Here is a 22,149-nt window from a genome sequence, read left to right as displayed (position 1 = left end):
ATCAGTGAAGAAGTTCTTTTGGCATACGTCTGAGATTTTGCAGCCTGTGGGTGCTTCTAGTATTTTTATGGTTTCCCGTCTGATGTTTAAGTCCTGCATCCATTTTGAGTTTATTTTTGTGTATGGTGTAAGTTGGTGATCTAGTTTCATTCTTTTGCATGTGTCTGCCCAATTTTCCCAACACCATTTATTGAAGAAACTGTCTTGACTCCATTGTATATTCATGCCTCCTTTGTCAAATATTAATTGAGCATAGTGATTTGGGTTGATATCTGGGTTCTCAATTCTATTCCATTTATCTATATGTCTGTTCTTGTGCCAGTACCAGGCTGTTTTGAGAACAGTGGCTTTGTAATACAGTTTGAAGTCTGGTATTGAGATCCTCCTACTTTACCCTTCTTTCTCAGGATTGCTGTGGCTATTCGGGGTCTTTTATTGTTCCAAATGAACTTTTGGAGAGTTCTTTCTAGGTCAGTGAAATATGCCGTTGGTATTTTATTTTATTTATTTTATTTTTTTTTTATTTTTTTTTTTTTAAATATATTTTATTGATTTTGTACAGAGAGGAAGGGAGAGAGATAGAGAGTTAGAAGCATCGATGAGAGAGAGTCATCGATCAGCTGCCTCTTGCACACCCCCCACTGGGGATATGCCCGCAACCAAGGTACATGCCCTTGACCGGAATCGAACCCGGGACCTTTCTGTCCCCAAGCCGACGCTCTATCCATTGAGCCAAACCGGTTTCGGCTGCCGTTGGTATTTTAATGGGAAGTGCATTGAACCTATAGATTGCTTTAGGAAGTATGGACATTTTGATGATGTTGATTCTACCAATCCATGAACATGGTACGTTCTTCCATCTCCTTACATCTTCCTCTATCTCTTTTGTCAGTGTCATGTAGTTTTCTGCATATAGGTCCTTTACTTCCTTAGTTAAATTTATTCCTAGGTATCTTAATTTTTTTGGTGTGATGGTAAATGGAATTGCTTTTTTAGTCTCGGTTTCTGTAGTTTCACTGTTGGTGTATAGAAATGCCATGGATTTCTTGGCATTAATTTTGTATCTTGCTACATTGCCAAATTCATTTATTAAGTCAATTAGTTTTTTAATGGTAATGGAGTCTTTTGGGTTTTTTATGTACAATATCATGTCATCTGCAAATAAGGATAACTTTACTTCTTCTTTTCCAATTTGGATGCCTTTTATTTCCTCCTCTTGTCTAATTGCAATGGCTAGTACTTCCAGTACTATGTCAAAGAGGAGTGGCGAGAGTGGGCATCCCTGTCTTGTTCTTGTTCTTAGAGGGAATGGTTTTAGTTTTTGCCCATTGAGTATAATGTTGGCTGTGGGTTTATCATATATGGCTTTTATTATGTTGAGGTATGATCCTTGTACTCCCACCTTGTTAAGAGTTTTTATCAGGAAAGGGTGTTGGATTTTATCAAATGCTTTTTCTGCATCAATTGATATGACTATATGATTTTTATCTTTCAATTTGTTTATGTGATGTATCACATTTATTGATTTGCGGATAGTGTACCATCCTTGCATTCCTGGAATAAATCCTACTTGGTCATGGTGTATGATCTTTCTGATGTTCTTCTGGAGTCGATTTGCTAGAATTTTGTTGAGAATTTTGGCATCTATGTTCATGAGGGATATTGGCCTGTAATTCTCTTTCATTGAGTTGTCTTTATCTGGTTTTGGTATTAGGGTGATGCTGGCTTCATAGAAGGAGTTTGGAAGTGTTCCTTCCTCTTGGATTTTTTGGAATAGTCTGAGGAGGATAGGTTTTAGTTCTTCCTTGAATGTTTGGTAAAACTCTCCTGTGAAGCCATCTGGCCCTGGGCTTTTGTTTGCTGGAAGCTTTTGGATGACTGTTTCAATTTCTTCCCAAGACACTGGTCTGTTGAGATTTTTAGATTCTTCCTGATTGAGTTTTGGAAGTTTGTATTTTTCTAGGAATATGTCCATTTCCTCCAGGTTGTTCAGTTTGTTAGCATAGAGTTGTTCGTAGTATTTTGTAACAATCTGTTGTATTTTGGTGGGGTCTGTTGTTATTTCACCTCTTTCATTTCTGATTTTGTTTATTTGGGTCCTCTCTCTTTGTTTTTTGGTTAGCCTGGCTAGAGGTCCATCTATCTTGTTTATTCTTTCAAAGAACCAGCTCTTGGTTTTGTTGATCTTATGTATTGTTTTTTTGGTCTCTATGTCGTTTATCTGTGCTCTGATTTTTGTTATTTTTTTCTTTCTGCTTACACTGGGCTTTTCTTGTTGCTCCTTTTCTAACTCTTTGAGTTGTAGAGTTAGATCATCTGTTACCCTTTTTTCTAGTTTTTTGCAATAGGCTTGTAAGGATATGAACTTCCCTCTCAAAACTGCTTTTGCTGTGTCCCATAGATTTTGGATTGTTGTGTTTTCATTGTCATTTGTTTCCAGGATGTTTTTAATTTCTTCCTTGATTTCTCTGGTAACCCAGTCCTTGTTTAATAGCATGCTGTTTAGTCTCCATGTGTTTGATTTCTTTGGATTATTTTTATTGTAGTTAATTTCCAGTTTTATGCCATTATGGTCTGAGAAAATACTTGATATGATTTCTATCTTCTTGAATTTGAAGAGACTTTGCCTATGTCCCAAAATGTGGTCTATCTTTGAGAATGTCCCATGTGCACTTGAGAAGAATGTATATTCTGTGGCTTTGGGGTGCAGTGTTCTGAAGATGTCAATTAATTCCATCTGGTCTTGATTCATTTAGGATTGATATTTCTTTGCTGATTTTTTGTTTAGATGATTTGTCGAAGGGTGACAGTGGGGTATTAAAATCTCCTACTATGATTGTATTGCTATTAATCTCTCTCTTAATGTCCTCCAGCAGTTTTTTAATGTATTTGGTTGCTCCTGTATTGGGTGCATATATATTTACCAGGGTTATTTCTTCTTGTTGGATTGTTCCCTTTAGTATTATGAAGTGGCCTTCATTATCTCTTATTATGTCCTTCACTCTGAGATCTAATTTGTCAGATATAAGTATTGCTACCCCAGCTTTTTTTTCATTACCATTTGCCTGGAAAACTTTTTTCCATCCCTTCACCCTCAGTCTGTGTGCATCTCTTTTTCTGAGGTGGGTTTCTTGTAGACAACAGATGTATGGGTCTTGTTTTCTTATCCAATCTGTTACCCTATGTCTTTTGATTGGAGCATTTAATCCATTTACATTTAAGGTTATTATTGATAGGTACTCATTTGATGCCATTTTTATTCTATACCCATGTTCCTTCTTCACTCCTTATTTCTTTATTTTTACAGTAGACCCTTTAGCATTTCTTGCATTGCTGGTTTGGTGGAGATAAATTCCCTTAGTCTTTTTTTGTCTGTGAAGCTCCTGATTTCCCCTTCAGTTTTGATTGATAGCCTTGCTGGGTACAGTATTCTTGGATTCAGACCCTTCCTTTGCATGACTTTGTATATTTCATCCCATTCCCTTCTGGCCTGATAAGTTTCTGTTGAGAAATCAGTTGCTAGTCTGATGGGGGTTCCTTTGTATGTAACTTTCTGTCTCTCTCTCTGGCTGCTTTTAAGATTCTTACTTTGTCGATGTTGTTTGCCAATTTAATTATAATGTGCCTTGGAGTGTGTCTTCTGGGATTCATTTTGCTTGGGACTCTGCGAGCATCTTGGATTTGTGTGGTTTTTTTCTTCTCTATTTCAGGAAAATTTTCTGTCATTATTTCTTGAAATACTTTTTCCATGTCTACCTCAGTTTCCTTTCCTTCTGGAACCCCTATTATTCGAATATTATTTTGTTTTGTATTGTCCCAAAGCTCCCGTAGGTTCTCCTCCTGCTTTTTAATTTTTTTTTCTAGAAGTTGCTCTACTTGGGTATTTTTTTCCATCTTATCTTCTAGCTCACTGATGCAGTCCTCTGCTTCATCTAGTCTACTCTTGATACTTTCTATTGAGTCCTTCATGGTAGCTATGTCATTTTTCATTTCTTCTTGGTTCTTCTTCAGTTCCTCATGGCTTTTCTTCAGTTCCTCATGGTTCTTCCTCATTTCTTCTTGGCTATTGTCAAATTTCTCTTCCATTATTTTTAGCCATCCTATGATTATTACTCTGAATTCTTGCTCTGGTAGGCTGCTTGCCTCTGACTCGTTTACTTCCTTTTCTGGTGATGCCTGCTTTTCTTTCACGTGCGGACTATGTTTTTGTCTCCCCATGGCCTCTCTTTTCAGGATGTCTGGTTATGTGGTGTTCCTTCTCCTGCGTTGATTTAAAGGTACAAAATACAACACTACCAGGTACAACACAAGAGGTACTTAACAGGAATGTATTTACAATATTAATAACCTCTAATAAAGGTGACCACTAGAGAAAGGCAACTTAGGGGATAGGAGAGAAGGAAAAAAGGTAAAAATAAAATAAAGAGAAATTTTAAAAAATTAAAAAAAATTAAAATTAAAATTAAAATTAAAAAAATTAAATAAAAATAGTAAAAAAAAAAAAGAGGGATAAAGAGATAGAAAAAGAAGAAAAAAGTAATGACAAAATGAAGTTGGAAAACAGGGAAAAAAAAGAAGAGAGAGAGAGAGAGAGAGAGAGAGAGAGAGAGAGAGAGAGAGAAAGCAAACTAAAAGAGAAATGGGAAACAAACTATATATATGTGGAGAAAATTGCCATAGAACAACCTCTGAACCCAGCAAATGCCAGTAACAATACTTGGAGATTAATACAAACTACAATATCCACTATTATTAAGTAAGGCTATGATATACAGAAGTAAAAGAAACAAACAAAAACAGAGGATTTAAAAAAAAATACAAAGCAACAATAACAATACAGGAATAAGCATAACAATTTCACTAAAAAGCATCAAAATTCACAATAATCAACCTTTACACAAACAATGCAAAAAGGATAGAGAGGAGAACAGGTTTTTGTTTTTGTTTTTGTTTTGTTTTTAACTAGTTAATATAGTGCAGAGATTGGTATTTATACACTTGGATCAGGGGTTGGAACTTAGGTCTATAAGTATAGTGAGAGCTTTAGCAGGGGATATACAGAAAGAATAGAGGAAAAACTATAGCCGGAAAGGGATAGGATAAACTATAGACTAAAGGGTGAAGTTTAGTAAGAGTGATGGTATAAAGGTTGAGTTGAGATAGGGTTGAATGATGCTCTAGTAGAGATTAAAATAGAATGAAGGTTACTCCCAATGTAAAGTAAAGAAAAGATAAAATGGTACTGGAGAGGAAAAAGAGAAAAAAAAAAAAAAAGAAAAAAGAAAAAAAAATTGCAAAATAGCAGTAGTAATAGTGATGATAGAGATTGAAAAATTTAATAATTGAAAAGGTAAAATCAAGTAAGGAAAAAATAAAAAAATTGTTTCTTAAGTAAAAGATATGAAAATTAAATAAAAGATGTAAAAAATGAAAATAAAATAAAGAATAGTAAAATTATAGTAAAATAGTAAAAATAGTAAAATAAAGAATAGTAAAATGTCCAGTAGTGGTCATTCACTTCCTCTGTTATTGTATTTGGCATGTCTGATTCTCAGACCAGACAGTCTTGCAGTTCCCAGCATTCCACTGCACCTCAGTTTTGTAAGGTAATCCTTAATTTTAAGTAGGCTATATCTTAGTTATTTGTGTCCATTTATTTTTGATTAATTAAAAGAAAAAAGAAAAGAAGAAAAAAAAGGCAATTTGTAATTCAGCTCTTAGGTGTCAGTGTTTCCGGTTTGACCTCCCAGTCTTTTTGGGTGCTCTGGCCTTCTTTCTCTATGGCTCTAGCTGGCAGGGTGCCAGCTGGCTCCCAGACTATCTCTTCTGGCTCCGATCCCTTGTTTCCAGGAAGGCAATTTCCCCCTGCAATTTCCCCGGATATGCCCAACTGGGCAGTCCTTCCCTAGTATTCCAAAGCTAGGGGGTGAAGGGGATTAGGCGCCAAGGTGTTCTGCCCTTGGCAGGACAGCCGCGATTCTTAACACTCTGTCCCGTGTCCCCTGGCGTTTTTTAAAAAAGAATTCCCGCTTCTGGGGAAGCTTATGTCAAACCCAGCACTAGGTGTCGCTGCAGCCTTCTTTGGGCTCAGCTCAGCAGGCGCTCCCCGCTACAGTGGAGGCAGGGCCTCGCCGGAGCTCCGGCTATGGCTGCCTGCACCACGGGACCAGGAACCCAAGGCTATCCCCGCAAACTCTGACCTTTCCATGGGTGACCGAAGAACTCCCTTGAATTCACGTGTTTGCGCCGATTCGGGCTTCTCAGCTGCTCGATGGACCTCTCCACTGGGTTTTTCCAGGCCTCAGAGAAGCTACTCCTTTCCTGGTAAGGTGGCGCAGCCTTCTCTCCGAGCCGCAGCCCGCAGCTCGCTGCCACCGCCGCCACCGCCGCGGCAGTGCTGGCCACCCGGCCAGGAAATCCTGTCCAGCGGACAGCTCCCTACCTTCCTTGAGAACTCCGCTGCCCCTCAGCTGCCAATCAACATTCCCTGAGCGACTCAGATGCTACTTTTATTTGTTCTGGGACCAGAGTCAGAACAAGTCCGACTATTCGGTCGCCATCTTCAAGCTCCGCCCTCTCCCTCTTTATTATATAGGATAACTAGAGGCCCAGTGCAGAAATTCATGCAGTGGGGGAGAAAAGTCAGGCCTGCACCCTCTTGCAGTCTCAGAGCCTGTGGAATATGTCCACCTGCCAGTTTAAGCCCACTCCCTGCAGCAGCACTAAGGAATAGCCAGCTGAGTGGTAAGGAGCGAGGGTTCCCAGTTTGGGAGAGGGATGTCCGACTGCTAGCTTAGGCTCACTTTTCATCTGGCACTCAGACATCCCTCTCACAGTTCAGGAGCCCTCACTCCTTACCACCCGCCTCCTCACTCCTTATCATTTGGCTGCCTGCTCCTTAGCACTGCTGGGAGGCAGGAGAGGCTCCTGCCACCACCACTGAGCTCACCAGCAGCGAGCCCAGCTTCTGGCTGAACAGTGCTCCCCCTGTGGGAGCACACTGACCACCAGGGGGCAGCTCCTGTATTGAGCGTCTGCCCCCTGGTGGTCAATGTGCGTCATAGTGACTGGCCGTTCTGCCAGTCATTCTTCTGTTTGGTCGATTTGCATATTAGGCTTTTATTATATAGGATTGTCTTTCTAAAAGATATGTGGGAAATAAATATTTTTTCTTTTAATTGTATTACTGATTTAAAGCCATATTAAGGTCCATTTTTTTAAACCTCCAATAAGTAAATTGTCAATTCACATGTATTGGACATTGAAAGTCCTCTCTGAGAAAACACAGTATAACTCAAAACTTATACAAGGTATATATCTCTATGCAAGTACTTAGCCCACCTGTTTCACTGAGGACCAATCAATATTATAAAGTCAGTAGAATTGACAGTAAGGAGCATTTACATTGGATAGTTATTTTACCATCTAGAAGTAACTATGGTCTAGTGCAGGGGTTGGGGCATTACAGTCCGTGGGCCAAATCACACCTCCCACCTGCTTTTGTAAATAACATTTTATTGATACCCAGCCACACTCATTCATTTATGTATTGTCTATGGCTGCTTTAAGGCTCTGAGGGTGGAGTTGAATTGCTGCCACAGAGATCACATGGCTCAGAAAGCCTAATGTTTACTATGTAGTCCTTTGCAGGAAAAGTTTGCTGCCTATGTCTATTTGAAATATCACATAAACAGTTTTTCAATGTGTGTCTCAAAGAGTATCTGTATCTTTACGCCGCCCCCCCCCAAAAAAAAAGAAGAGCAATGCAGAGCTTACTCAAATAAACAGTTGTTTCTTAAACTTAAATTGTCTGTTCATGTCTCAACTATAATAAAAACTGATAATGCTTTTTTGTAATACACTCCAAATAGTCCTCCAAATAATTTCTTAAAAAGCATGGTTGGCCTTTTCATACGAGCTTAGAATTTAAAGAGTCTGATCTACTCTTATATATACATATTTTGGACAAAGTGGTTTCTTCCCCCTCTTAGTGTTCAGTTTTATTTTTCAACATTTATTCTTCTATGTGAGGCTCTTCCTTTGAACAATAGATAATATCTCAGCCCACTTAGCTATTATTCTATACTTGGATTCCTTTCAGTATATTTGAGTTGGGTTTTTTCCTAGTGTGTCTCTGGTAATGTGCTTTTCTATAATTTATTCTGCACATGACTGGTTCAGTGTGCTTCATTTTACTTCCTTCCTTACTAAACTATTTTGTTAACAATGTTTATTTTTCCTTCTCATTCTTTATCCTGATGTGGCTATTTTTAAGGTGGCAGTGATTCCCTGACACCCAAACTGCAAGGTAAAATATGTCAGATCTACTTCTCATGTGGGTTGTCAAAAGGTCACATGAATCTTTGCTTCTTTTATGACATTTTCCCTGAAAACTATGCCTTCTTATTAAAGATCCTTTCTAACCAGATTCAAAACTATAGGGTTTACTGAACATCTAAGTTACTTTTCTTGTATATTTTTGGAAAGATTTACAGGTACATGTTGTTACACCAATAACAAGGATGAAAAACATAAGCAAACCCACTATATTAAGTCACCTAGGTTAAGTGCTATCATGTGCCATTATATTCAATACAAAAATGAAACAACCATCTTTCTTTTTTCAGTTTTTTTTTTATTTTAAGAAACATGATTTTAAATATAATAATGTTACATGCAATAAACATTAATGTTTCAAGAAAAACTACCTTAAATATAACAATGTAACATGTCATAAACATTAATATCTCAAGAAATACAATTTTAAATATGATAACATTACATGCAATAAACAGTAATATTTCAAGAATAAAAGGATTTTAAGTATAATAATATTACCAAAACTGTACTAACATAGTATGATATAAAAATTTGTAGGAAATATTAAAAATTTGCAAATAACAAAATTACTTCTATTATATTCTAGAATATGCCCCCCCATGCTCTATTTTTGTTCATCAGTTTATGTTGTTCATTATATTCCACAAATGAGTGAGATCATATGATATTTATCTTCTTCCAACTGGCTTATTTTGCTTAACATGATGCTTTCAAAGTCTATTTTGTCGGATATGAGTATTGCTACTCCAGCTTTTTTTTCTTTTCCATTTGCATGGAAAATTTGTTCCATCTCTTCACTTTCATCCTGTGTGTGTATTTTTTTTTTTGAGGTGGATCTCTTGTAGAAAACATATAGTTGGGTCATTTTTTTTTTTTTTATCCATTTAGCTACCCTACACCTTTTGATTGAAGCATTTAATCCATTCACATATAGAATTATTTTTGACAGGTACTTATTTATAGCCATTTTAATATTGTATGGTTAGGTTTCACTCTCTGTCTCTTCTTTTCAGTAATCCCTTACAATAATTCCTTTAGCATTTCTTATAATGCTGACTTGGTGGTAATGAACTCCTTTAGCCCTTTTTTTTTTTTTTTTTTTTTTTTTTTTTTTTTTTTTTTGTCTGGGAAGCTCTTTATTTGACTGTCTAGTTTTGAATGATAGCCTAGCTAGATGTAGTAATCTTGGTCTCAGATTCTTGCTTTCCTTTACCTTGAGTACTTCATGCCTTTCCCTTCTGGCCTGTAGAGTTTCTGATGAGAAATCAAATGTCAGCCTTATGGGAACTCCTTTATAGGTAACAGTTTTCTCTTTCTGCCTTAAGATTCTCTCTTTGTCTTTAATTTTTGGCATTTTAATTATGATGTGTCTGGGCATAGGTCTGTTTGGGTTCTTCTTGTTTGGGGTTCTCTGTGCCTCCTAGACTTGTGTGACTTTTTCCTTTACCAGTTTAAGGAAGTTTTCTATCATTATTTCTTCAAACACTTTCTCTATTCCTTTCTCTCTTTTCTGGCACATCTACTATTCTAATATTATTATGTTTCACATTGTCCTACAATTCCCTTAAACTGTCCTCCTGTTTTTTAATTGTCTTTTTTTTTTCTTTTTCTTTTTGGTTCTCTAATTGAGTGATATTTTCAACTCTGTCTTCTAATTCACTGATTTGATCCTCAGCTTCCCTTAATCTGCTGTGTATTCCTTCCAATGTGTTCTTTGTGTTATGTCATTCTTTATCTCAAACTGTTCTTCTTTCATAGTTATTATGTCTTTTTTCATACTGTTGGGCATTTTTAACATCATTACTCTGAACTCTGTTTCAGGTAAAGTTCTTATTTCTGCTTCATTTATCTCTTCCTCTGGAGAATTCTCTAGTTCTTTCATTTGGAGGTTGTTTCTTTGCCTCCTCATTTTGGCTGTCTGGGTTTGTGACTATGTATTAGGTAGATCCTCTACACCTCTCAATCTCTAGTGCAGGGCAGTGTTAAAGGCTGTGTCTGACTAATTGGATCAGGCAAAGACTCAAAGCCTCCACAGACCACCTCTGTGTATAGACTAATAGGATTCCAACTTGAATTGCTCCCAGGCAACTGTCCTTAGGTGTGGTGAGAGTTTTTCAACAGGGTTGGGCAATTGCTTCTGCATGGAGGCTAATAGTTACTTTTAATCTCTTAAGTGGCCTCAGGGCAAGGTGTTTTCCAATAAAGTGTGTGGACTATCTTCCCTCATGAATAGATGTCCTCTGCTGTGTGAGGAAATGATACAGCAAATGGGGTATCTGCTTTCTGAGCTCTATGCTCTGAGTCCCTAGTCCTGGGTCCTGCTCTCACAGCTCTAGTTTACTTCACCCTCCCTCTGCCAGAACACAAGGTAGGGTGGCTCCACAGAGAATTTTTGTGCAATGGCCCTTTAAGAGGGTACCCAAACTTTTAGCTGCCATTTTCTGGCAGATAGCACCTCATTGCTTTTCACAGCTAGATGTTATGTAGGTACCCTCCTCAGTTTGGTGTTCTTTTCTGGGGAGCCCAGCTTTGGGATTAAATTCCAGAGTTCTCAGTGGCCAACCCTTCATTTCCCCCCAGTTGAGATATCTCTCTAGGTCTTCAGTTGCTGTTTGTGGGTGGCTGACCAGCCCTTTCACACTTCTGCCCCTCCTATCAGTCTCTATTTGGTCTCCACCTTTGGTCGTTGGATATCAGGGTTCCTTCCTGTAAGTTTTTCATTGATTATTCAGGAAGCCTTTCCATATTTCAGTTGTAATTCCAGCTTGTTTCTGAGAGCATAATCATGAAACCCTGCTGCCATTTTTAATCTCCAACCATCTCTCTTTAAGATGGAAAATATGGGCTGGATTATGGGCTTTTAAAGTCATTTAGCTGAACACAAATAGCTGGCCATTATGCCAAAAGAATATTAATTAACTATTTGGTGTATCTATTTCAAGGGTATCATCATTAGTGATCAATCACAATCAAAGCTATCCTTTTTAAAAAAACATTTTTATTCTGATTTAAATGAAAATATCAAGGACTTGCTGGTTATACTGATGACAAGTTAGAAGAGTTTACCTAACAGGTAAATAAGCACCATGATGAAATAAACAATGAAATTAATAATGATAAGTGTAAAATATTACCTTTAAATTTTACTGAATCAATTGTTTAGTATCCTACTAGGAACTTATGTTGGTACAGTAACTCATGCTGACAAATGTGTCACAGCACTGTGAATATTAACCAACATTTTAATATACAAGTACAGGACTAGGGAACCTTTTCTGCCAAGGGCCATTTGGATATTTATAACATCATTCACAGACCATATAAAATTATCAACTTAAAATTTAGCTTGCTATATTTGTCAAACACTTAATTAACTTACCCCTAATATCTTGGCAGGGCCAGACTAAATGATTTCAGAGTCCTTACATGGCCCCTGGGCCAGACATTTCCCACTCCTGGCTTACAAAAATAAAAGAATGAATCTTTAACTATGTTTATTAGACTCTGGTATTCCTAGTTGTATTCTGTGATAAGACAATTCACAATATTCCTCTCCTGCCCCCATCTCTCTCCCTCTCTCTCTCTCTCTCTCTCTCTCTCTCTCTCTCTCTCTCTCTCTGAAAATGTATTTTTATGTCCTATAAATTCAGCCCTGGTCATGTTATTTACTTTGACCAAAGAAATATGAACAGAAGTAAGATATGCTTTTTGCTTATTCCAAGAGGACAAACCTCCAGCAGAAGATTTAGTATACATAAGCTTGAACATGTGTTCTGATCTTTCTGCCACTGTGACCAACAATATGTGCATAATAATGGCTGTCCTATCTGCCTGGGTGCCAGAGCCAGACAGCATGCGGCTCCCAGCTCACAACCCAAGATGACCACATAGAATGTGCTGCTAAGATTTCAGAGACTCATAACCTAACCAATTTTGTATTAGCACAGTTGAGACCACTTCTGAAATACTGTTTCTATGTTTTAAGTCCAGAGGCTGATGCCTTAAATGATAAAGAGAAAAGACTCCCATATGGAAGAAAATCAGGCTCATTAAAAGCACTTCAAAGAGCAGATGTAAGAGAAGGTTTGAGTTTATTAGATGGAGTAGATTTGTAACAACAAAAGAGCTCCCCAAATGGAATGGACTAGCTTATCAAATGTTGATTCCTTTTCAACAGAAACGTTTAAAGAGTAACTAAAAAGCCAGAGATCTACAGGAAAAAACTAAAGCTTAGGAGTGAGATAACGTCTAATGTCCCCACAATTTCTGAGATTATAAAGCTGAAGCAGATCTAACAATACTCATGTCACATGTTAACATTTCCAAGGCTATAAAAGCTCATTCCCTACAGCCTTATAATATAATATATTGGATGAAAACAAGTACTCATATAATTATTTTTTTTAAATAATCATTGCCAAAAGCCAATAGCTCTCCCAATGGCTTCCAGAAACCTCACTTTCCCCACATTAAAGTCCCCAAGTAATAGCTTTCAAGCATGAGGCGGCTTCTATTGATCTCCAGCTCTCTACTGAGAGATTGTTTTATAAAGATTTCTATCGCCTCCAGTTTTAGGAATGATGGCTTTGGTTTTATCCCTGACAGATCCTGTAATTTGAAATGAAGCACTGAACTTATTTCCTAAAGTCTCTTAAGTAATGAAGTTTCTTATTTCAAAAATTAGTGATAATCTTGGAAAAAACTTGTGTCTCTCCCTGATAAGGATGCCTAGGAAATGATCATACATGGACTTTGGAACAACTTCCTAGTTTTTAAAATGAAAATTCTTGTGCTGATAGAATATCAACCTCTCCCCAATGCATTTTAGAAAGATGAATAATCCCAGCATTTTTACTTCCTCTAAGATGCTGATAGCAAAAGAAAGAAAGAAAGAAAAAAGTGCTCCAAAGACTGCATGGTCTTTTTAGAGCACAATTTGTTAGTAATACTTAAGCACATTGAAAGCATTAAGAAATATTTAAAATTTTGCTAAATCATAGAATCTGTCATTTATATTGATATAATTCTATTTATTTCACAACATTTCATTTTCCTCTGGTGTCTAGTAACACTCTCTAAAAACAATAAAAGGAGAAACATAGCAAAAGTAATAGAAAACTAAACTGTTTGTACTCTGTCTGACAATATCCTGGGAACATTTGTAAGATAAATTGTCCAAACACTTTATCTCAGTTTGCTGTATACTAGTATACAAAAACATCTCAAGTATCAAAGATTGATCATCTTTTGTTGTAGCAGACAAAAGTCTCATAAGGAGCCAATTATAGGATAGGACTTTCCAAGGAAGCAGGAGAAAATAGACCTTAGCTGTGTTCAGATTGACAAAGGTCATCACTAAAACAATATAGAGCAATGGTTAAGAACCAGACTCAAGAATCAACCAGACTTGGTTTTTCATCTTTGCTTCATTGTGAGTAGCCATGTAAGCTTGGGCTAGTTATTTAACCTTTCTAAATGTCAGGTTCCTTATCAAGTAGTATAAAGAACCTGATCTTATCTATGAGAGGGAAATAATAATAGCATATACCCTAGAGTTAGCATTATCTGTGCCTCTCTCAGCATGGCCAGGGGTGAACCTGAGGGAGGGCAGTGAAGGATTAAAGAAGACTGACAAGAGAATAAAGCTGGGGCTAGGTGGGATGCTGCTCTCAGGTGGAAAAACAGTGCCACAGCCTGTAAGCCAAGTCTTTATTTTATAGCCAGATTCCACGAGGCGAAGTAAAGGCATGGTCAAGATGTTTACAATGTTCTTGAAGGTTTCACATCTACTCAATTACATGCACCTGAGCTCTATAAAGCTTTGTTTTGGCAGCACTTGCTGCACCTTCTGCAGCCTGTATCACTTAGCCACCTGGGACCACAGGGCTGGACCATAACGTCAATCTTACAACTATAGCCTTTGGCTATGATTGTGTTGGGAGGGCTTTGCCTTCAAGCTGGGACTTGCATGTGGCTTTGCCACGAGAGGACTGTGTCCTCTTATTAGTCCAAGGCTTGAACCTGTCCAAACACTGTAACCGTTCTCCAGTTATCCTGTGAGTGAAGTGAGATAATACATTATCTTATGCCTCACAGTAACTGTATAAAGTACTTATTGTTATATAGCAAGCCACTCTAAGACTAGGCTTTTAAAGTTTGCTCATGATTCTATGGATTGGCAATTTGAGCTGGGCTCATCTGGGTAGTTTTTATTCTCCAAATGGCAATGGCTGAACTCACTCATGAGTTTGCAGTCAATTGCCACATTGGCTGGAGTTAGCTGATTCTGAAAGGCCTCTACTCACATGTCTGGGAATTCAGCTGGAATAACTGCAGAAGCCAGAATAGCTGGAGTGGCCTTTTTCCAAATGCTCTCTCCCTCCATACATTATTTCATCTTACATGTTAGCCTGGGCTTGGCTCAATGCATACATGCTTTATCCAGGTTCAATGCATACATGCTTTATCCAGGTTCAATGTACACATGCTTCATCAAGCCTCATGTTTGCTGACATCCTACTGGGCAAAGCAAATGACCAAAAAAAAAAAAATGTCAGGTACAGAGTCATTGTAGGAGCATGCTGGACAATTAGTAGAAACCAAGTTTCACAGCTCATTGAGAGCCATTCCTTTCTAGACTGCTGCAAAAATAATTAGTTAACTAGTATAATTGTGTAAATACTATCTTCAACATTGCCACCACCATCACATCATCATCATCTAGTCAAGACATCTTAATTTGAAATGAGTTATTTTTAAAGGACTAAATTAAGAGTTTTATATTTCTAAGGTCAGCATTTTGGCAAGCAACTACACAGCTCACAAGCATTTATTGAGCACCTATGTTCACCTGATTCTTTCTTACATGCCAGGGATATAGTAGTGAACAAGGCCCTGCCTCAAGGAATTTATGTGTTAGTAGGCTGAAAAGATGATTTAAGGAAGAATGGTAAACATGTAGAATGTTCAGGAAGAATGGACCATATCAGGGTCTATATCAGGGCTTTTATATTGAACTTTTGCACCTACTGAAAAATGTCTCCTATCAAATATATCCTTTGAAGTCTGCTAGTCTGAATCAGCCAAGATTAAAAGAGATAGAAGATCAGAAAACAGCACAGTGCATAATGAACTGTGCATATCCAGTAATCCCTGAATACAACAGCATTTTCTTTTTATTCCTTTGGGGAACTTATTCCCCTTGACCCTGGCATATGCTTTTAACTTTAGCATAAATAGAGTGTCCTATTCTTAGGCTAGATGGATTCAGAAGGAGCATCCATGCTCAAGTTTAGAGCTATTTGAAGGGATTCATTCATAAAACAATGTGATCAAATTCAGTGTTTCTTGAAACTCCCCTAGGCAATTTCTCACAATAAAGGATTAGAAGTCCAGGACCCTAAAATTTGGGATGTTTTTGGACTATTATCCCAGAGTAAATCAGTAGATTATCCAATTTAGAAGTAGAGAATCCCTGGAAATTATAAAGGTGTCCAAGGACTGAGTAGGCACCATGAAGGATAAACCCATAGATTAGGGCAATGGGTCAGGTGTCAAGAGGAGACAACAGAGCATCAGGAGCCCAGGATTAATTGATTATAGAAAGGATTCTGCTTAGATGTGGGGGGAAACTCCAACATAAAATTTTACTATTAATGTTAAAATTGAGGATAAATGTAAGGTTAAATACAAAAAAGAAAGTCTATCCTATATAATAAAAGGGTAATATGCAAATCAATCAGTGGAATGACCAGTCACTATGATGCAGACTGACCACCAGGGGGCGGACACTCAATGCAGGAGCTGCCCCCTGGTGGTCAGTGTGCTTCCACAGGGGGAGTCCTGCTCAGTCACAAGCCGGGCTGACAGTTGAGTCAGCAGCAGTGGTGGGAACCTCTCCTGCCTCCACATCAGCTCTAAGGATATCCCACTGTTGTCTGTCAGACATCCCCCTAGGGCTCCTGGACTGCAAAAGGGCATAGGCCAAGCGGAGGGACCAGCCCCCCCGTCCCCCCCCCTAGGTGCACAAGTGTGGTGCACCGGGCCTTTAGTTCTATACATAAAGGAATAAGATTGGAAGCTTATTGAAGACATGAGCAATAATCATTTTAGCTGACCATTGGTTGGGGACCTATTACGTGCCAAACACATAATCCTGGTCCAGATTTTTGGAACATACAGATTAATGGAGTATGAATATATTATAATCTTCAGGTGGACTGACCAACCAAAGGAAATGATCAGAAGCAAAAGCTGGGTCAGTCAAGAATCAGAATACAGGAACTGGTTGATGTCATACCACAAAATGTGCTGTTTTGACATGGTCTGGAGTCAGTTCCTCTGGTTGGAGCCTTCCTTGACCACAAGTAATTAGTCATTGCTTCCTCCATTTCCACAGTTCTCTGTTCTTACCTCGAATGTAGAATGTCTCCTGTTCTACCTCTTTGTGTCTGCTTTTCCCTGCACTGCATCCCCACCTTCTAGCACAAAGTTGGGCACATAGCAGGCATCAAATACATGTGTTGTAATTATACGCTTTATTAAAGGGTAAAAGAATGAAGAGACCTGCCTTATTTCGAGCCTTCCTTTAAGGCCATAGGCCTTGCCCTGCTGGTTTAGAGAAAGCTGTGGTCAAAAACAGGTTTTGAGTTAAAAAATGAAACATACCATTCACTCACCCCATAACATTCTTTTTTCATCTCTTCCATATATAACTTGATGTACTGCTACAGAACATCATAACTAAATTGATAACTATTCAAATTTAATGGTTATAATTTTCAAGAAAACTATGGAATATAATTATTTTTATTATAGTAACTATTTATTTGTTTATCATATGCTTCTTAAAGGTAAAAGTAAAAACAAAAACATATTTAAGGCAAAATAGAAGATAACATGTTAGGAAAGTTGAAGCACAGTAAGTCTCATATTTCAGTCCCTTCCTCTCTGAAATCAATACAAACATATTTTTTTAAATATGGCATTTTTCTCTCTTACATACACAAATGCTGTATTACTTTAGTCTCATTAGCAGGTGCCTTTAAGCTACTTCCTTTTTCTAAAACAAGAAGTATTGAGTCAGCGATTTGGCCAGAGAAAAAGAACTTTAAGCAATGACTATTAATACTGAAGACTTCCTAATGCTGGCAAAATCTGTTTCCCCTTTAGAAGACAGAGAGCAAGCTACTGAAAGTCAGTATCACTCATAGAGTCAGATATTTAGGAAAAACTGCTGCAAGTTTTGGTTTAGTGAAAATTTAGACCATATATTTTTTGGGCACGTCTTTATGTTGGCTATTAACAGAGGCACTTACATTTCTGGGTTAAAGCTAACAAAAAATTAAAATGAATTCATGTATTGTGATAAGTTCTTGTATAAAGTTACTATTCTACCCCAACAACCCTAAGAGTAAGCTAGGAGTAGAGATCTAGTCTTTCTGACTTAAAGGACATGTTTTCTTACTGTTACTCTATACTGTATCCAACTGACATCCCTAGTTCAGGAAACACACACTTGAAACATAAGTGAAATCTCTATTTGGAAGAACTGTGTTTCACACATTTCTCATTCCTCTTGCTGAGAGAAGCAGAGAAAGAATGTCAGTTTCCCCAGACATCCTGGCCATAAAAATCCAGTGACGGAGACTGAACATCAGACAACCTATTACAAACTTCCTCATTCTGTTTACATTATAAGGTGTTGGTTCATCCTTGAAAGACAAAGGCATTTAAACTATTGCACTGACAACCCATTCTGGCCCAAACCACCACATTCACTTGAAACAAGAAGTGTGTGCCGTGGCTCATGGTGACCCAGTTAAGAGCAGTCCCATTTAAAGCTATTAAGTGTGGTTTCTCTTTCAGTGAGGTCATCCAGCTTAATCCCTCTGGACTGAAACAGCCTGTGAAGTACTCTCTCTAACAGTTCATCTCCGTTCATTTCTTGGTGGATTAAGGGGCTCAGCCAATCAAACAGGAAAAAGGAAGAGGATGGTAGTGAGAGGGAGTGTGACATCTTGGCTTCTACTGCCCATGAGCCCAGCAGAGGAATTGCTCCTTTGCTGGTCTTTTCTCCTACCAGGAATCTGTGGGAATGGACTGGTTGTTCCCTGGGGAGATTCTTCCTGCCCACTGGGGTATTCAGATCCTTTGGTGGAGGATGTAGTAGCTCCCTGAGGAGCCTATGAATGCTACAGCTTCCTAGTAAATCAGGCTTAACATCTGCCTCAGCTTCTAGTTTATGAGGCTTAATGTCTGGTTTCATGCGCTCCCTTCCTTAACTAACTAGCGACCTATGCTGACAATGCCTTCTTGGAAACCTGTATGAAATAAAAAGGTATATTCTTTACCATTGAAACATTTCTGAACCAGAAACTTTGAGTGGAGTGAAGATGACACTAGCAATCTTTGTTTTAACAAGCTCTTCAGATAAAGTTAGAGGACCAATGGCTTATAGGATTTTACCTCTCCCGTACATCCCAGCATAAAAAGATAAAGCCTTGTGAGTTTTCTTCAATTTAGACAATGGGATATTAAAAGGATAAAATAGATCTGTATTTACTTATTAGTACAGTGAAACATAAAATGCAGAATAGTGTGAAGGAGATATCGTTTAGGTAGCAAAAGTATCATCTATCAATCTGCTCTGTTTGTAAACAGAAAATTTCTGGAAGAACTGTAAACAATATTTACATCCAGGGATTAAGATATTTAAGGCTGGGAAAGAAGAGGGAGACATTTACTTTTTACATTTATCATCTTTTATACTTTTGTTTAACATAAGAATTCCTTCTTTTTATACTTCTAATTTTTGGTTTCACAGTTGATTCTGATGATCAATTGGAATTAGAACCACTACAGAAAACTGGTTGCTAGTTATCAGTAGTTTAGTAGCCATGAAGTGACTGTTTAGACATTTGTTCATTGACCCTGTGGATTTTCTCAAGTTCACTCTTTTCTAAAGCTTCTTTGAAGTCCCACTCCAAAAAATATGTGCATCCAAAGGACTCTATCAGAGTTCTTATTTTTTAATATATTTTTATTTATTTCAGAGAGGAAGGAAGAGGGAGAGATAGAAACATCAATGATGAGAGAGAATCATTGATTGGCTGCCTCCTGCATATACCCCCACTAGGGATCGAGCCCACAACCATTCTGGGCATATGCCCTGACCAGGAATCAAACGACCTTCTGGTTCATAGATCGACACTCAACCACTGAACCACACTGGCCAAGCCATAGAGAATTTTAAGGAGGATGAAGCATGTGGCTTAAAAGATCTCCCAATTCCAAATCATAGTCCACGAGAGACTTCTTTTCGGAGACGCTAGTTTTATAGTTAATTTCCCAGGGCTATTTACTTATATGTTAATAGGTCAATTCTTTTTTTTTTTTTCTTTTTAAATTAATGGGGCAATTCTTTAAGCTAAAATTCAGTTTCTAATTGTGGAACTAAGATATGGTGGGGAAGATATTTTGGGATAAGGAAGCCTTCCTGGATTTTCCCCAAATATGTCACTCTCTTGGGTGCATATCTCACTGAAACACTGGGTGTTTTCCCCTGCTCAAAACTTTGCTAAAGATTTGCTAAATACAATGAAGGAGAAAAGGGGGACATATGTAATACATTCATGAAGAGCTATAAAAAATAAAGATTTGCTAAATATCTTTCCAAACCTTCCCAGAGGTCACTTGAAATTCCACTTATATGGCCAGCCCTGCCTCATAAGGCAAGAGAAGGAAACTATGCCTCCTATCACCTCTTCATTTTTAATGGTATTGACTCTTAAAACCCAGAGGAATGTTAGCTTCCATAAGCTTCTCTCCACAAAGTGATATTTTAAGTCTGGAATGCTAAGAACCAACAACCTTCATTTTCTTCTGCGGACAGGACATGGTTTACCTGACCTAGAATAGGCAGCTCTGTTCTTCTGATGGAAATCTTGGAAACCAACATGAAAAATATAATGACGGTAGCCTCACAAAACAAGGAAATGTTCACCCACAAATATTTCCTTAGCGCCCACACTATCACAAATGCTTTGCTTCCATTTTGAATGGTCATTTTCTTGTCCCTCTGACATGTCAAAAAATACCAATTTCTAAACCCTTCTAACTCTACTATCAATATGAAGCTCCACTCTCAATATTGGTCTACCCACCATCACCTAAACCAATCTCCAAACATTCTTGTTATCACAAAAACTAGAAATGACATCATTATCACAAACATAAACACTATTCCTATAAGTGAACTACAAAGACACTGCTAAACAAATATTTTGGTTTAGCACAATTTGCCTGGGATCATGTAGACTCAGACTAAATAATCTTCCTTAGGGTGAAAAGATAACAGCCTAAAAGTCCAATCACATTTTTCACAAGACTCACCATAGAGCCACTGAATGTTAATGATTCCAGCCATTAAAATTCCAGCCTGAGATCTAGAGGATGAATCTGATGCCATTTCACCAAGAAAAGCTGCAGTCATTTATTAGAAGCCTAGATGTTGACCACAGCCTCAGAGCAGAATTCAAATAAAATTCTGGAGCTCAAAAACTGTAACCTTGAGCTGTCTAATAGGAATTTAACAAATTTCTTAAAGCAGTTTTTATTTTACACACGTCTCATAGGTTGCAAATAACAGCAGTCCACTTGAACTACCTTAATTAAAAGAGGAGTTGTTATAAGGGTATCTCATGAATCACAAGGGTGGGGAGAAAAAGACATAAGGACTAGAGTCAGACACCAGAAAATTCTAAAAAGCTAAGGCAGTGCTATTCTCTCTCTCTCTCTCTCTCTCTCTCTCTCTCTCTCTCTCTCTCTCTCTCTCTCTCTCTCTCTCTCCTCTTCCTCCTCCTCCTTCCTCCATCCACTTATCTTTCCTCTTTTTCCCTCTCCCTCCCTCCCCATAGTTTCTTATTTCTGCCTTTCTCTGAGGCTTCTCCCCTATCTTATCTCTCAGCTGAAGCACTTTCTTTGCTTCTCAATGCATGAGTTACAAAAGACCACCTCTCAGTCAGCACAAACAGACCAAAAGCTCCCTTGCAAACTCCCAGGGAACAATAAGATTGGCCCAATATGGGTGAACTCTCTCTTTCTGATTCAGACAATGGAGCTATATAGGGGCAGAGTCCTATAATACGAACATGGCTTCTGGGGCTCCATTCCCTGAGCGGGCCGGGAAGATATTAGTTATCCCTCCCACTGAAAAATATTTTTAAATCTAAAGGTCAACAAATTAACAAATGGAAAAACCATCAGGCAAACCGTTGGGAATTCTTTCTCTCCCTGGTTTGTTTTCACTACGATGAGAACTTATACCCTTTCGTGTTCTTTCTCAAGGGGAAAATACATATATGCTAATAAATATTTATTTTATTTTATTTTATTATTTTTTTTTTTTAGTGTAGTCAAACCGTCAGTAAACTGGGAGGGTTCAGGGGATTCAGGCTGCACCACTGACCAGTAATGTGTGCCCTTGCATGCTTCACTGGTGTTCCCCAGGTATCCTCCTCCAGGCCAATCTCTTAAGGCCCCTTCTGGCTCTAACATCCTAATGCTTCTGAGATGTTTACATCTACCCTTAGAATAACTACTTGCGGACAAGGGCTGTCTGGTCTGTGGAATGCCTTTTAAAAAAAATTTTTTTTTATTGTTGTTGTTTAATCCTCACCAGAGGATATTTCTTTCACTAATTTTTTTTAGAGAGAATGGAAGGAAGAGGGAGAGACAGAGAAAGAGAAACACCCTTGACTGGAATCGAACCCGAGATTCTTCAGTTCTTGAGCAGACGCTCTAACCACT

This window comes from Pipistrellus kuhlii, unplaced genomic scaffold, assembly GCF_014108245.1.
Source record: "Pipistrellus kuhlii isolate mPipKuh1 unplaced genomic scaffold, mPipKuh1.p scaffold_m20_p_1, whole genome shotgun sequence".
NCBI classification, from domain to species: Eukaryota; Metazoa; Chordata; class Mammalia; order Chiroptera; family Vespertilionidae; genus Pipistrellus; species Pipistrellus kuhlii.
The sequence above is the reverse complement of the archived record's forward strand: the minus strand, read 5'-3'. Positions refer to the sequence as shown.